The 17,382-nt window shown below is 38.7% G+C and overlaps 1 non-coding gene across 1 annotated transcript in view; it reads left to right on the forward strand.

Annotated features, from left to right (window-relative positions):
- The window catches only part of LOC113529436 (uncharacterized), a 122,146-nt gene that overhangs the window by 39,262 nt on the left and 65,502 nt on the right, over positions 1–17,382 (forward strand). Inside the window, exon 3 of the transcript XR_008302339.1 lies at positions 3,972–4,016. This is a non-coding gene — a transcript (uncharacterized LOC113529436). The remainder of the gene's footprint in view (positions 1–3,971; positions 4,017–17,382) is intronic.

Consider the following 17,382-nt stretch of genomic DNA (forward strand, 5'->3'; position numbering starts at 1 on the left):
TATGATTGATTCTACATGTATGTTCCACCCTCAGGTACGGAAAAAGTGTGGTGTCATTTGTGTCTGGATTTGCACTCAGTATGCCAGAATTCTGCAGGAGATGTTTTTTGGACTTATTGTAGGAGCTTATGAAATTTGGTTTCGGGGGGATCTAATTCTGTCAGCTGGATTGATATGTAGCTGGCTGGGGTTGAGTCGTGGTTCGTGTTTACATTGGATGAGTTGTTTGAAGTCTGTCAAAGTTCTTCCATGGTTATTATTTAGAGAAACATGGTTTGAGGCAGTCATGCTTTCCCGTAGATAAGGCCCTTGAGATCAGGCTCAGCATTTTTCCAATAGCTACAATAAGTAGCTACAGTCAAAATGCTTTTTTCCTGGATACAGTGTGCCATTTAAGTTTTCCTTTAGAGTTACAAGACGTTTCCGGTGTGGCTTTTAATTATACTTGTGAGCATCATTTCAAAGATTACACCAAAATTTATTTTGAGATAGCAACAAGTGCCAGTTTATGCACACATTAAAAAAGATAAGTATGTTGCCCAGAGGCTGTGTTCTGGTTTTACTGGCTAGTATTCAAAAACACTAGATGCTGGCATGTTGCTGAAGTATGTGGCTAAAGACATGTCAGGATTTGTGTTGTGTTTGTGCATCAACCAAATTTCGCATGCTCTCCCGGCCACAAAGACATCAATCATATTGATGATTGCTTGGAGCTGATGTGGTATACCGGCAGCCTGGTATTCAGCTGTCTCATCCTTCATTTATTCTGAAGCATTTTGTAGAAGCCATGGAGAAGATGCATTAATTATATATCGTTCCGTTTTTTTTTTTCTTCAAATAATTTGTGCTGGCCTGTACCTGCAAAACAATAAAAACATAAATGTGTAGTTATTGGTTTATCAGATTTTAGGCATCACCTTAGGTTGTTGATATAATAACTCAATTGGTTGTTATAAGGTAGAGTTTTCCTGTTCCTCAGGCTAGCATGCAAATGTGTGTGTAATTATTGGCATGAACTGGAAAGCTCATATATTCTCTTAGCACTGAAGCAATTCACTAATTACTCATAGATCGGAGGTCTCAGAGAATGTCTTGGCTGCGGCACTGTCACAATCAGGCTGTACAGAAAAGTAATTAAGACCAGGGTAATTGTGTATGCATGTGTGTATCAGTATCAATATGTGCATTGGGGTAGTTTGCTAAAAAGTGTTTCTGTTACAGAAGGCTGAAAGAAGTAGGATTTTTATTGAAGCCCTATACTGAGCCGCTCTAAACATTAAGCAGATGACTGTGATTTATAAGGGATAAATTCAAAACACAGAAACGAACATTCAGCGTTTTTTGATACACAAAAAAATTATCCTCATATTTGATCCCTGGCCCTACCGGACAATGATTTTATCTATATTGCCAGTGCTTGTATCTGCTGCATTTATGGTGGAAGTAGCCAGGAATGATTAGTGTGTATGCGCTCATCTCTTAAAGGTCTGTTTTGTGGAACCACATATTATGTGCACAAAACAATGCTTGTATATGCTCCACCATGTGTTATCTGCACCAGTGTAAAATCATCTTCAGGTTCCTGCATGGGGTTGCCTTTGCCAGAGCACACTTCATCTTCAAGTTTGTTTAACTTCCCTCATACTTTGTGCTATTGCAAATGTGAATATGTGTTCATTATGCTTGATATACATCTACAAGTTTACACAAGTTCTGTTCAAGATTCCCAGTGTGTTTTACTGGAACTAATCAGAGGCTAATTTATGACTGACAGATTGATAATATCCAAGTCAAGTGGTGACTGTCACTTGTATTGCCTGTGTGCATTTCCTTACATGCATACATGTATGCTTGTGTGTGTGTGTGTGTGTGTGTTTATGTCTGTAAGAACTGAAGCCCTCATTATCCCAACATTTCAACCCAAGATGGAGTACACTAGAGCACAGACAGTCCATGTTCTTGTGGTCTGGACCATAAAGTCAAATTGTGTCCACAAGCTCAGCGCTTCTTAATCCTGGCAGGATCTGACAAGCAGGAGCAGGACTCCTGTAGCAGCCAGCAAGGCCTGGACATGCAATATTTTCCACTCTTTATAACTGTATATCTGATTCCTTTTTTCCCCCTGCTCAATATTGAACAACACAAAGTCATGACATTATGTATGACTTGGCAGCATGCTAATTCAGAGTGAACAGCGAGGGTCTAACCAATTGAAAGTGCAGCAGACTGAATGAAAGTAACAAAAGAGTGCAACCACACCAACCTCATGCTTTTGTTGGGTAGCCAGAAAAGTGTCTCAGTTCGCCAAGAAGCCGTTCCTCATTCAATTACATGTTCCATGCTTTCATGCCAAGACTTATGGAGGAAGGGCTTCCAAGCCGAGCTGATCTGTCTCACACCTCTGAGCGAAATCGCCACAGCATGTGTATGTTTCTGTGTATTATGGGCTGTAGATTAATATAAAGGAAAGTGGCGACAGCAGATGTACATGTGTGCATGTTATTGTCATAATAAAGGAGGTTTATGTGTGAGTGTGATGAATCCGTGCTGAAGTATAATTTGTGTGTTCAGCATATCACTATGTATTTATATTTATGGACAGTCCAGAATGAGCCACATAGCCCAGGGAAACCAAACACTGTTTATTTTGAAAAGTATCAGCTGACCTGAAGCTTTTCTGTTTAAAATACATGTTCTCCTCTGAGTATTAGTTGCAGGTGTTTATATAATTTGTATATAACTGTGGTCCAATCAGCACAAATCCTTGTATACCTGGTTTGATGTGTGATAATTTTTCTCTCAGTGGAAAAACATCTGCTGGCACTTGATGTATGTGTATGTATATGTATACTATATACCAGAAAAGATGGGATCAATCTGCCACGATTACACCAGATAAGTGATAGCAGTCAGGCTTGTGTGTAGGTTTCAGGTGCTGAGCAGCGTACCACATGTATGTGTTTGCAAGACACGTGTGTTTATATGTGTAAGGGGTTGCATGATTAGTAGATTTCATCTTGATTTTAGCAGGAGGAAAGAGATGTGAAGGTTTTGGTGCTATAGATGGTAAGATTTGAAGAAAGATGTATGAATGGAACAACGGGTGCAGTAGAGGAGCCATTTATGTACAAAGATGAGCCAGAGGTTTATTTGACAAAAAAAATCTCTGCTACACCAGCTCAAGCCTAACAAAGGCTCCTATGTTTAAGCACTGCTCCTCATTTATTATTCTTCATGGTGGATGAATGAAAATACTGAATTTTCTAGACTATGAGGGATAGGAAGTCTGTATTTCATAGTCACTTAAGCACATGCCCTTAGGATTGGGATGTGTTATGAGATTTAGTTGTTTTTATCAGAGTTCCCAGTGTGATAGCCTCAGGTTTTATTCCACTACCATGGCAGCTACTTCATTTAGAAAGTTTTACTTTTATGATGACTGCTGGTTAGACCTTATTCATTTACATAAAATTTAATGCAAGCTTCCACTAATTAGTGAAATTAAAGTAAAAAGTGAAATTCGCTGTATAATTGAAATTACGGTTAACTGAGTTTTCTCTATATTTGTGTTTACAGATGTTCACTCATATTACACTACTATGAAAACTGAATTTTGAGCCATATTCTGATAAACTGCTGTACTATTTTTGCACTTAAAACAAAGTATCGCAAATCAAGTGGTTTTTATTGTCATTCCACTATATAGCTTGTATATATTGGAACAAAACGTTTCCACAGGACCAACAACAGTACGTAAGTGTGCAGAAAGTGTAAATACACAACAATGTGAGACAGGTGCCGGACAATAAAGACGCAGGACAATAAATACACAGGACATGGGCTGTAAACTGTAATCTATTTGTTGGTTAGCAGCAATACATTTAGTGTTCCATATGTGTTCCACATGTGTTGTGTAGGTGTGTTTGTTAGAGCACAGTAGGATATAACTTCAGTGTTTGTCTCATTTCCAGTTTCTGTGTCATGGCCTTGGATTGTCAGAAGGGAGAATCACACAGGTAAGACAACCTTTGTACACTGAAAAATCCTCTCAACTCCATCCATGGTGTGGTCAAGGCTCTTAAATATGTCTACACTGTGGCCTTATTTCAATACACAAATGTACATGTTGCATGCTTTTATGAGTTGGATAAAAACTGGTGTGAATCTGACACATTTTTAGGTCGGGCTGTTTTTAATTACATGCTAACACACTACATTGCCAGTGACCATTCTGTCAGTCTCTCTTTTTTCAATCTTTTTCTCCAACTCCCACAATCACCCCCTTCTTTCTCTCCTGGGACAAAGCTGTCTGTTTATACACGAATGTGACTTTTATTAGCTTGGTCATATCTGACATGTTCAGAAAGCATCCAGAAACTTGTGTGAGAGCGTTGATCAATTATGAGCATGTGAGAGAGAGAGAGAGAATAAGAAAGATAGAGATGGAAGATGAGACTGGTAGCCTCATAATACTAATTAATTACTTAGGCCTTTTAAGAGCTAATTGGTTGTGCAGCTCTCTTGTTTACCAATCTGATTGGTCAATTTGTCCCAGAACGATCACGAAGCCAGGAAATGTCATCAGCCTCAGTGAAACGTATGCGCCCATTAGATGTACAATCATGCCTAGGTCTATAGAAAGCTCAGTCAAGCCAAAGACCAGAAAAGTAGAAAGACCAGTCAAGCCAAATCATTCTGCTTTTAAGACTGGACCAATAGAAACCCAGCTTTGCTTCAGCTTGGGTTGAGGATCTGCTATGATCTCACAGAGTTAACTGGTTTTTTGCAGTAATGAAACTCATTTGTAGGTATATTGGATACACTGAAAGCAATATAGAAACAGACAGGATGGGGAGAGACAAGTAGAGTTGGATGGAAAGAAAAGGCCATACCAACAAAGTACTAGACATAGAATATACAAATTAAGGAAGGCCAAGGTAGGCAGACAGCATGAAAGGCTTTTTTTAGGCTCTTACAAAAATCATAGTCAGAACAGACAGGTGGGTCGAACACAAATACAGACACAATAATCATAGGCAAATCCATAATCAGATTCCAAAAGCAGGCAGAGGTCAGAGCATAGAAACACTAAAGACATAAACTGGAGGAGCATGGGAAAAGACTATTCACAGTGGAAACACATGCAAAACTTCATAAGGACTCCAGACAAACAAAGGAGTATATCTAGACAGAGTAATGAGACCATTAACTAGGAACAGGTGCAGGTGATCATGAGAGGGTGGTGTCAGGGTGGGACTGAGGTAGGAATTTTCCACACAGCGAGGGTTTCGTGATAGAGTGCAAGAACGTCACATATCCTGCTTGGTCAAATAAGATGAGGTTTTGGCCTTAGAAGGAGCAGATTACTGAGGAGAATCTGCATCTGATCTATATTTGGCCAGCTCCGCCAAAGTTGAATTGCGGCGCCGGTGGGTGGAAGTAGAATGGAGTGAATGGAACTGTGTGTTACTGTACTGATCCACCTGCACCTTGACCCAGATCCAAAGGCCCACCTCTGCCCCCTCAGTGGCATTCTCAGCACTAATGCTGGTAGATTTCTATGGATAGTGAAGTCAAAAGTGCAAAAGCCAAAGTGTATTATGCAGTATTATGTACCCTATAAGGTATGTTTTTGAAACTATTGTATTGAAGTGTATTGTGGGATTTCATGAGCCTGCAAGATATTCTCCACCTCCAGAATAGTGCACTATATAGCGACTTGGGTGTGGTTTCAGACATACCATTCCTGTGTTTAGCAATTGAATGCCGTCTTCATAAACCTGGTATAAACACGAGCACAAATGTAAACAAAGATGTAATCAAAGATACACGTGCACACCATACCATCCCTCTCAATCTCTCTCAGTAAAAGAGTGGGCCTTTCTGAAGGGAATACTTCAGCTTTACTCTGCATAATAAAGGTTCCATTTTCTCCTTTATTTTCTTTTGGCCTTTGGCCTTGTTAAATTCTGTGTTTGTTGAAAGAAGTAAACAAATTTAACAATTGTTGTTTGTTATGCTGTTGTTGCTTAATCTTACATCAGCAGTGTGGAGGTAGCTATGGGTGAGGATTGGGTTTCCGCCTCCTCAGGGGACATGTGTTGTACCCACAACTCTGCTCTGATTTCTGATATTCTTTACGTTTCTGCTGTTGTTGACATTCTGTGCAGCTACCCCACAGATTAATGGAGTTTCAGTCTGATCTGGTTCACTGCATAGCACAGAAAAGTTTGTACTGTCTTCTTTCCAGAACTACAAATAAATTTTTTTCAGCTGTCTCTTTATCAATTAAGACTCACTTTGGAGCAAAGTTAACAACAATGAAATAGTCTGAGTTTTCTTTTGAATTTCATTTTGAATTTGGCAAGCACTGTTCAGCAGTAGCTTTTGTATGAAAAGCACTTGAGTGCACAGGAAAGCTAGAAAAACACCCACAGGCCTGGCGGCGCAGTAGCATGGCTGTTAAAAGCATTTAGACCTTAAAGCTCCATTGTTTATGTATCTAGGATAAAGTAGAGACTCTCTTACTGACAGCCACTAAGATGGATACTGGTGATTTTTATCTTTTGGATTTTCAACTGCGGCTTTCCAAAAAAAAACTATTTTCACCTTCTGCCAAGTCTATAAAAATCATTTTTATTGTAGTGTGTTTGTTGTTATTCTGACTGAGAAACAGCTGACATTAGAAGTGCTGACAGGAGTTTCATACAGACCTCACATCTACACTCTACAACCAGGTCTTTTTTTGAACAGACACTGAATTTAACTTTCTAGCTTAAAAATAGCATCGTTTCAGGTAAGGCTAATGACAGGAAACACATTGAATGTAAACTCATGTATAATTTATTTATATTCATTTATTTATCTGACTATATAACATGAATTCAAAACTGCAACCTTAATGAAAAAATGTATGAATGAAATGAATATATTTCATTATCTTTTAATGAAATACCTGAGAGAATATTATATTTAAATTATTATATAATTGACTGAAGCATATTCTACAAAAATATATATTGCATAAACATTTATTGACTACCACAGCAGCTGCCTTTTCTGTGTCTGTGTGTCCCATTAGCTCTCAGTCTTTCCTTTTCATGCTTTTTCCCCCACCCGGGATTATCAGGCCTAGTTTTTCTGCTCCTTCCATCAGCATCATGGGCCAGACTCCATCCATTCTTAAATTCCAGGTGGTGGATAAACTAATATGCATCAGTAGCTGAGATCACAGTTTTCTAATCCTGGCCATACAAGTCTGTGGAACCCAGGGGTGGACAGATCAGTAGTTCAGGTGTCCAGGACAAACAGATTTAATTATTTGTAATTTCCTTGCAGACAATTTAACAGCCAGAAGAAATCTTATTCTTACTGAATTTTGCAAAACAAGAGGTTTTACGTGGTGTATAGCTATGTTTAAGCTTAAGCTATGTGATGCACCTTGATGCTGTAACTAGGACTGACTTGCTGACTTTTTGTCAAAAGCAAAAACACAATGTACTATATTAGAAACTATGTTAGAGTGATTATATCCTCGTCTGTTTCCCTTAGTCTGTATTAATGCATTTAACTAGCTAACTTGCTCACATTAGATACTACTTTTTAGCCTAGTCAGTTAGGTTTCTGGGCAAAGAAAACATGGGACTGAGTAGCACACTGTAGCTTTTACTTCCTGGTGGGATAGCTAATTAATTTGTAGGTAATGCAGAATGTGGTGTGCTTAGCATATTAGAGGCATGATAAAGAGAGTGGGTAGAATAGTAGATGCATCTGACCCTGAGCTCACTGAATATATGAGCATCCACACAGAGCTACATCCAGATGGATGAGGCACGCACAGAGCTATTCCTCATAAGGGCAGTTTTTGGCCTTTTGAGTCCAGAAGGCAGTGTGTATGAGGGCACACAGGGCTTCAGAAAACTTTAATAAACTGTGCATGTGTTGCATGTGCAAATTCAGGAGTTTGTACAGGGCCCCAGTGCTCCTGTCGCATGGGATTATTGACAGGGTTGGAAGGTGTGAGGGTGTTAATATGCATTAATGAGCCATAACTTTGGTAGCGGTCACAAATCACGACATCCACACTGCACAGAATAACAGCTGAGTCCTCAGCGGAAGAAAGGAGCCAGTGTTTTGACATTCATCTTGGTAATGATCCAGTGATGTTGGCCTTTTAGCTTCAATTCAACGATCACCAGTGTGGAGCTGTTCATGGCTGTGTGTTATGTATTCATGTTACATGACATCAGCCCACATTGTGTGCAGAAAGCACCCAGCCAGACCACGAGAGCTGCTGCAACATATGGTTGTGGCATATTAGTTTTCTCTAGTTTATCAGCTCTCCAAGCCTGTGTGTGCATCTCAGTCTATGGCGAGAATGATACCCACACTCTAAATCAAATCCATAGGAAGTGCTGATTGTAATGCATCATATATGGAACTCCCTCAAACAAATTAAATGAAATGATGCAACCTCATCCATGGAAGAGCCACATGTTTGGCTGTTACTGATGTGCACATGTGTGGGCTTTATCCACACATACAGATTTCCTATTTCAGGAAGAGGTCAGGAAGGCAGTGGTGAGTATTCTGACCCTTGCATGGCCCTTATGGCAAGGCCATGGCTGTTTTGGCCCCAATCTAAGCTCAGTGCGCCGTCTGTGTGCTTGCTGACTGATATACTGTGTGCGTAAAAGTAAAGAGAGTTTGAGTAAGTAAGAGTACAAGCCAACGGCAGTAAAAGCCACCATATATCTGGCAGGATTGCTGTTTTCTCTCTCTCGTTTCTCATTCTCTCCCCTCTCTCTGACTCTTTCTCTCTGAGTGGTTCGGACAACAGCTGGAGCAGTTAAGGCCTGTAGCCATTTGTGCTAGGCTGACCCCATGAGCTGACGAGCACTCATCGTATTTCATTTCATTGCACTTGCTTGATGAGCAGGCATGTGGAGGAAATATTAGCATTTAAATCACAGAAGCAAAGGTGCTACAAACATGCACCTCGTGGCAGCAACTGGTAAATGTGAAAGCAATTGCAAATATACTATGAAAGCTGTAGTGGGATTGATGGGGTCCTGAGGAAATGAAATATTTTTTATTTTAGCTATCTACCACAGTTTATTGGAGTTGAAATTAAATAATGTATATGACCTCAAAGTGCAGACTTTCAGCTTTAATTACAAAACTTTTTATATGTTTTCTACCCCCTTTTTGAGGGACAAAAAGAAATTGCACAAACTAACATAATCATAAATAAATTATCATTTTTAATACTTGGTTGCAACCCACAGACATCACCAGATGCTGGGCTCTCCCAGTCCTACTGCAGCTGTTTCAGATCCTGTTTGTTCAGGGCTTTTTGCCTTCAGTTTTGCCTTCAGCAAGTGAAATACATGCTCAATTGGATCCAGGTCAGGTGATTAACTTGGTCAACCCAAAAAGTCTTGGGTTGCTTTTAAAGTATGTTTTGGGTCATTGTCCATCTGCAATGAGATGCAGTGTCCAATTAGTTTTGAAGCATTTGGCTGAATCTGAGCAGATAATATAGCCCTACACATTCAGAATTCATCCTTAATAAATACAAGGGAACCAATTCCATTGGCAGCCATTTATGCCCACGCCATAAGATGAGGTGGTACACCTTCAGGAGCAGTTTCAGGAGCAGTTCTTTTCCTTCTCCATACTCTTCTCATCCCATCATTCTGATACAAGTTGATCTTTGTCTCATCAGTCCATGGGATTTTGTTCCAGAACTGTAAGGGCTTTTTTTATTTATTTATTTATTTTTTTAAACATGTTTTTGTCCAGTCTGGTTTTCCTGTTTTTGAGGCTTACCAGTGGTTTTGGTGTTCCTGAGCTCACCAATTTCTTTTTGACCATGTACCAAATAGTTGAATTGACCACACTTAATGTTTTTGATATCTCTCTGATGGATTTGTTTTGATTTTTCAGCCTAATGATGGCTTGCTTCACTGGCAGTGACAGCTCTTTGGACTTCATTTTGAGAGTTAACAGCAACAGATTCCAAATGCAAATGCCTTGGACTTCAGATCAACTGTAGAGCTTTTATCTACTTACTTGTGAGTGAAATAATGAAGGAATAACACACACTTGGCCATGGAGCAGCCAATTGTCCAATTACATTTGGTCCCTTAAAAAGGGGAGGACCACATATAAGAAGTGCTGTAATTCCTACATCATTCACCTGATTTGGATGTAAATACCATTAAATTAAACCCGAATGTTTGCATAATTTCATCTGACATACACTGTGGTAGACTGCTAAAAAAAAAAAAAAAAATTTCAATGTCCAAATATTTGTAGACCTGACTACTATAAGTGAAGGGAAAGTACTGTATACAATCATATATTGTGTTGTTATGACTGGGAGCTGTTGTAGAAATCCACTAGGAAAGATATATAGAACTCCTTAATTTGGGGCGCATTGTGTTTTTAATGTGCGCAGCACTTATGCGTATTGCAGTATGGGCAATATAGAAATTCATGTTATTAAAATGGACACTGCTAAAATATAGAAATATAGAAATGGCTGCAGTTTATGTGAACATGATGAAGTTCATGGGGCCTCAAACAGTAAGTATGGAACATATCAAACATTTGTTGAACATACATCAGGTAAAGCTGTAGTAATGAATGGAAGACTGGGGGCTGGTTCAGTGTGGCTCTGTACGGAGGATTGTTATGGAACAGTGAGTCCATGGCATGTGGAGGGTGAGTATGGCTGAATGGAATTATGGCTGAGGGAAAATTGGCAGGAATAATGTGGTAAAATGTTGAATAATCAGGCTGGGTTTCAGGAAATAAAACATGGGAGGTTTTTGATGCTTTTTAAAAGTGTTGTATTCAGAGGTCTGCACTGAATGATTTAATGTGTTAGTGGGCATGCCTGAAATGTGTTTATATGGCTTAAGTGTTATAGGAAAAAGAGGAAAAACATGAAGAATATTATCTTTTTAATGTCTATAAGCATTACTTTATACTGTATCAGGTAAATTCCTTTCATATGCTTATGCCTTTAAATACATCCCTGGTTCATAATAAATGTCATGAAGCTTGACCCATTAAGAAATGCCATTTACACAGCAGCCATTCAGAGCTCCGTCCAAGCACAACCAGTCACACCGGAGGAGGCGAATGAGAGAAAAGAGTCCAGTCTGTAAAGAACACCCTTAAAAACAGCAGTCACACACCATTTCATCTTGGGGAATGAGAAAGAGACAGGAGCATGGAAGTAAAGCAGATGAGAAGGAAGAGTGGTGTGTGTTTTTCTCAGAGATCAGCTCAGCCCACAGTATTGTGAAGGCTGGCTTGTCTCACCGAGATCCCGCTGTGCCTCCACGGCACTGGGGGTAAATGGAGCATTCCTCCATCTCTTCCACTCTCAAGGGTTTAGAGAAACTCAGGCCTAAATGCCAAAGCCAGCCAAGCAGATGATTACATAATTACATATCTGAGTGGCGTTATGGAATGATGCCACAGGGAAGAACTGTTATTGGCATTATGGGAGAGTGGGATATCATAGCATAGGTAATAGGATTGTGTTATTACAGTGTAATTAACTGTTTTCGTGTTTCATATCGTGCCTTAGAGTTTGACACACATGAAGTAGCTGCATTTTATTTTTACTGTTTTGATACTTCTGTGTTTTTGTGGAATTCAGGCCTGGAAAATATGAATTTCAGTATTTGGATTGTAAAGTCATAATAAGAACATTGACTTCTTACTAAACCACTGTACCAACTTTTTACAACATGACTCAAATTACAAAATTGTCCTCCTTAGTATGATTTTTTTTCGTTCATTAACTGTTAAAGGTTATGTGGATAATATATGTGGCTTCAGCTCAAGTTGTGTTCTTAGTCCTATGTTCTGACTATCTATGAAGCAAAATGGTGCTCTCTAATAGGCCTTTCCTTCTTTAGAGTTATAAATCCAAAAATGTAACTTAGGACAAGAAATGATGTTCAGGGATAATTTTTGTAGACTGTTTTGTAGAAAAAGATATGTTTCTTTCTCTTTAAACTAAACCCTATTTGTGTTACTGTATAACTCCTCTCATTGATGGATGGATTGACGTGCTGTCTCCCTCTTCATCCTACAAATTACGAGAAGCTTTCTTCTCATTCCAAGTCAGACATCAGCTTTCAGTTAATTCACCCGTAGTATGAATCAGTGACCATTTCAGCTGCGTTTTCCTCATTAATAACACTTGCACAAATACGAAATGAATTAGATCAGTTTGAGCTGGACTATTGATTCAGCTGTGATGCATGGATTTTTTTTTTGCCACTGCGATGGGCCTGTTTTAAGCCATTATCTATTCACCTCGCTCCATCTCTGTGTCTCTGTCACTCTCTCTCATATGCACTCTGTCTCCATGCTAGACATCCTAATTTCACCCCTTGCAGCCAAGCATCTCTCACCACCTTATCCACAGTCACTGAAACAGGCCCCCTCCCAGGGCATGTGACAGACTCATATTCATAGGAATGGGCTAAAATATAAATCAAAACACAAAAACAACAAGAAAAATTTTCCGTTGGTCGTAAAGCAGAAGAGTGGATTGCTTTTAATGTGAGGGAATATATCCTGGGTAATTTGGAGGGATAATATCCGCAGCAGAAGCTGAGGTCACACATGGGCCTGCTTCCTTGTCCGCAGGATGACGGCTGACGTCCGTTCACCTCTTGATCCTCTGCACTTAATGATCTTTTTCCTCTCAGGGTGCTGTACTGTTCTGGTTAAGGATATAGGTTTGTCAGTAAAACCCTCATGGCAGCAAACCAAAGAAAGGGATATGCTTTACTTTGCCCTTGAGACAGGCACTTAATGCACTTATACGCTTATATGCTACCTCAGTGCAGAAAGCGAAACTTCACGGTGTTTGAAGTGTATAATAAAGTCTGCATGTTAAATTTAATAATGAAACTTGCCAACAATTTTGGCCCTTTTATAGCTTTAGGTCAGCATTTTGATTTAGAGATAGCTCAGTTTAACACACTGAGATCATGGATTGGATAGTAGAGAGCTAAGATTCATTTGGAGAATTTGACTTTATCTGTTTGGTGTTTAAGTCACTGTTATTATATAAATTCTCTCTCTACATGCCATTATTCTCTTCTACACTTGTTGCTTCATGCTGTAACTCTCTAGTTTTTCTCTCACTAGCATGGTCTCAGTGTTGCAATTTGTAAAAAAAAAAAATGCACAGATCAAATCATATAAAAAGTTATGAACGTTAAAGTTATGCTTAGGGGGTGGGGTTAGCAGCTTTTTTCATTCTCTCATATAATGCACTTCGTGTTTTAGCACTATTTTAATTTTGGGTTCTCTAGTTTCCTCCCACCTCCCAAAAGCATGCCAGTAAGTTGATTGACTATGCTAAATTGCCCCTAGGCATGAATGAATGTGTGTGTGTGTGTGTGTGTGTGTGTGCGTGCATGGTGCCTTGTGATGGATGTGTGAGTAAGGATAAGTTGCCTTTGCTAGTAGCCTATATTTTAATCACATATTTGTGTTCAGAAATCTGGCCAGGCTGCCTGTGTAAAATATGATAACACACTTAACTGGACACACAGGTGCATTAAAACTACATGCTGTTATTACATTAGTACCTCTGTTTTCAGAGTGGAATGTAATCCAGCCTCAGCATCCTCGCTCCTTCAAATTCATGCAAGCTTCATGCTCTGCTCACATTATTGCATTCTCAATTCTTCTATTTTATAGTATTTTATACTCACTGGCCACTTTAATAGGAATATCTGTATTGCTGCTCATTCATGCAATTATGCAATCAGTGTTGCAATTATGCAATAATGTATAAATTCATGTAATTACAAGTCAAGAGCTTCAGTTAATGTTCACAGAATGGGGAAAAATGTGATTTCAGTGACTTTGTCTTGTGTGTTCTGAAATGCTTTTCTGTACACAGTGGTTGTAAAGAGTGGTTATTTGAATTACTTTAGACGTCCTATCAGCTCAAATCATCCTGGTCATCCTCCTCTGACCTCTGTCACCAAGGCGTTTCCACCCGCAGAACTGCTGCTCACTGGATGTTTCTGGATGTTTCTGTTTTTCATGTCCTTCTGTGTAAACTCTTGAGACGCTTGTATGTAAAAATCCCAAGGGAGCAGCAGTTTCTGAAATACTCAAACCAGGCCATCTGGCACCAAAAACTGTGTCACAGGCATAGTGACGGAGATCACATCTGATGTTTGATGTAAATGTTAACTGAAGATCTTGACCTGTATTTGCTTGATTTTATGCATTGCACTTTTGCCACATGCTTGACTGATTGGATCATTCGTGAATGTGCGGGAGTACAGGTGTTCCTAATGAAGTGGACAGTGAATAAAATCAGTTGACCTGACTGAATACAGGAAATGTAAGTAAGTAAACTAGTAAAGGATGATGTTTTCTGCTTCTTCTATTTTATTCTTGTATCTCTCTTACTGATGTTAGGATTGAGACCTAATATGAGAACACTGGCACACTCATGGCCATGTGCTTAGGGCTTCTCTTTTTTGCTGTCCACTCTGTCTTTCTCACTGCACTCCTGGGAAGAAAACACTTGCTTCAGTGTGTTCTGTGGTGTTTTTGTTCTCATATGTGCCAGGCAAAGCAAACTCCTTTATTTTTGTTACAAGGGAGCCATTTGCAACTTGGTCTTGACAGTAAAGAAGGTTTTCAGTACTATGTTGTCAACATCTCATCATGTACACCCTTAAACCTGAATGGAATTCAAACATTCAGCAATCCATTTTTAATCATTATAATTCATTATCATGTCCATGCCATTAGTCAAACAATATTAATCTTTGAAAATGCCTTTTTATTATGCAATCCATTTGGCAGATGACTTTAATTGCATAAGCAGCCTAAGCAGGTGTAACTGATGTGTTATTCTCTTGTATCCCTCTTATTTCAGTGTGTTTATCCCCCTTAGAGACTAATCTGAAGGAAATGCAACAAGGCAAATCATGACTGATGATCTGGGGCAACTGGGAAATTTGTTACTGTGGCCGTGGGTTAAGGAAGAGAAGAAAAACAGGACTGTTTCCATATGAGTGTTTCCATTAGTCTTAAACTACAGCCACTGAGAGACACTGGCCATCCCCTAACATATGTTCACTATTAATCCTTATTCAGTGTGTAAAAGAGCTCACCATGAGAGAAAGATGGGTTTACAGAAAGGACATGAGTCAACCCTCATAACATTCACATGGATTGGGTCTGTGTGTCTGTGTATACTGTTTAGAAGAAGAAGCCTTTATTTGTCACATATACATTACAGCACAATGAAATTCTTTTTCTGTACATCTCTCAGCTTGTTAGGAGGTTGATGTCAGAGCACGGGGTCAGCCATGATACAGTGCCCGTGGAGCGGAGAAGGTTAAGGGCCTTGCTCAAGGGCCCAACAGTGGCAACTTGGTAGTGCTGGGGCTCGAACCCCTGACCTTCTGATCAGTAACACAGAGCTTTAACGTTGGGCCACCACTGTCGCTGTTTGTGCCCCTGTTTGTGCATGTGTGTGCATGTGTGTGAGTATAAGTATGTGAGTTGTTCTATGCAAACAACTCTTGCCATTCTAGGTATCTTTACCCTTTCACATAACTGTGGTATTATCCAGAGCTCCTGTGAGGCCAATATTTGACAAGCTCCCTTGTCAAATATTTCATGGTGTATTGCATTTTAAAAGCCAGAGTGGTTTTAGATTTGCTGTCACACCTGTAAATTGTCTTATGTATTTATGGATCAAGTTTTTATATAAGAAGTGCTGGCTGATTTATTTGTTGGCAGGGAAAGCGTTTGTCTCAGATAAGATCTCGAATTAAATTCACCTTGAAGGATAAAACAGCTCCTTCAGCATTCCACTCACTATAAATTTTAATAAGTTGACTCTTAAAAACAGAAAAACCTTAGGAAAACTACTACCTCAAAATTTCCAAGTTGTTCATTAATGTTACACAGTTAAACCATAATAGAATGTAAGTTTAGTGTAGTTAACTCATAGCAACAAACTTGAGCCATATTAAATTAATATCATTATTTAAGGTGATTACTAAAATCTCAGCTCAAACAAATTGAATATTTAAGTTATGTTAAGGAGATTCTATATATAAAAAAGTAGGCCATAGTTACAAGTCAAAGCATTCACATCACTAGGAAAATGCCAGGAAACCACAATTATGAAAACTCAGATACTTGTATGTACTGTAAGAAATTTAAATGATTTATATGATTAGTGTTAATGTGAGTAGGATAGAAAGAAGAAAGAAACACAGAAAGAACAAAGGAAACAAAGAAAGAGACTGACTGAGTCATTCACTTATTGGACAAGAAATATTGACTTCCAAAAAGCACATAATATTTCAGTAATCACAACAGTGAGGTTGGTGAAAGGGTAACAATGGAAAAAAAATGTGTCCATTTGTTTAAAAGATGGGAAGCTGTTTCATGTAGCGGCAAAACTGAATAATTTAAGATTACTAAGGAGTGAAGTAATTTTAAAAAGCAGAATGATTGAATTGGTACAGTGGGATAAGAGTGTTAGATGACTATTTAGTATATAATTGTTCCAATTATAATTGAGTGTGAAAAATAATTCATTTTAGATCAGAACATTAGAACAAATTCTGTGTTGAAATTGTTACTTTAAGCTGAGTGGAAAAACGATGTACCAGATCTCAAGGTAACATACAGAGAAGCATTACTTAGCTTGTGCATGCTGATAGAGAGTGGTGTATGAGAGATTAAATAATCATGAGTGGAAGCCCACAGAGGACTGCAGTTCATCTTCCAATGTCTAGACTTTGGAAAATATCACCTCTAAATGCTCTGTATATGATTTCTAATATATACTGTGTAATAACTCTGTAATATAATTTATAATGCATTGCACTGTTTTCTTCACAGTAAAAAAAATGATTATATCTTGGTTTTGATTTGTTGCAGAAACTCATTATGTGTCTTTCCAAATTTTTTCCCTTAGTTTTGGAAATATCAGAGAAGCTTTGAGACATTAGCTTGGAAGCTAGCAATGTTGTGATAACATTTTCACTTGCCCATCCTATCACACATTAAATCTTTAATTTTCATACATTAAAATGAATTTTTTTTGTTAACATGTGGTGGAATAAAACAATTAACCTCTTAAACTCCCAGGATCCATCAGTGGGTGTAGGCAAACACACTTCTGTCTACACACTTTACGTCTTAGTGTCAAAGTAGTTACAGTTACGGTATAATATACTTTTTAAGATGATAATCTCTTTAAGATAAATAACTAAATAGTAAGCAGAGACATTGAGGAGTTAAATAGCAGCAGTATACCTAGATGTGACCTTGCTCTTACCTTCTTCCTGC

The sequence above is a fragment of the Pangasianodon hypophthalmus genome, chromosome 9 (genome assembly GCF_027358585.1).
Source record: "Pangasianodon hypophthalmus isolate fPanHyp1 chromosome 9, fPanHyp1.pri, whole genome shotgun sequence".
Taxonomy (NCBI): Eukaryota; Metazoa; Chordata; class Actinopteri; order Siluriformes; family Pangasiidae; genus Pangasianodon; species Pangasianodon hypophthalmus.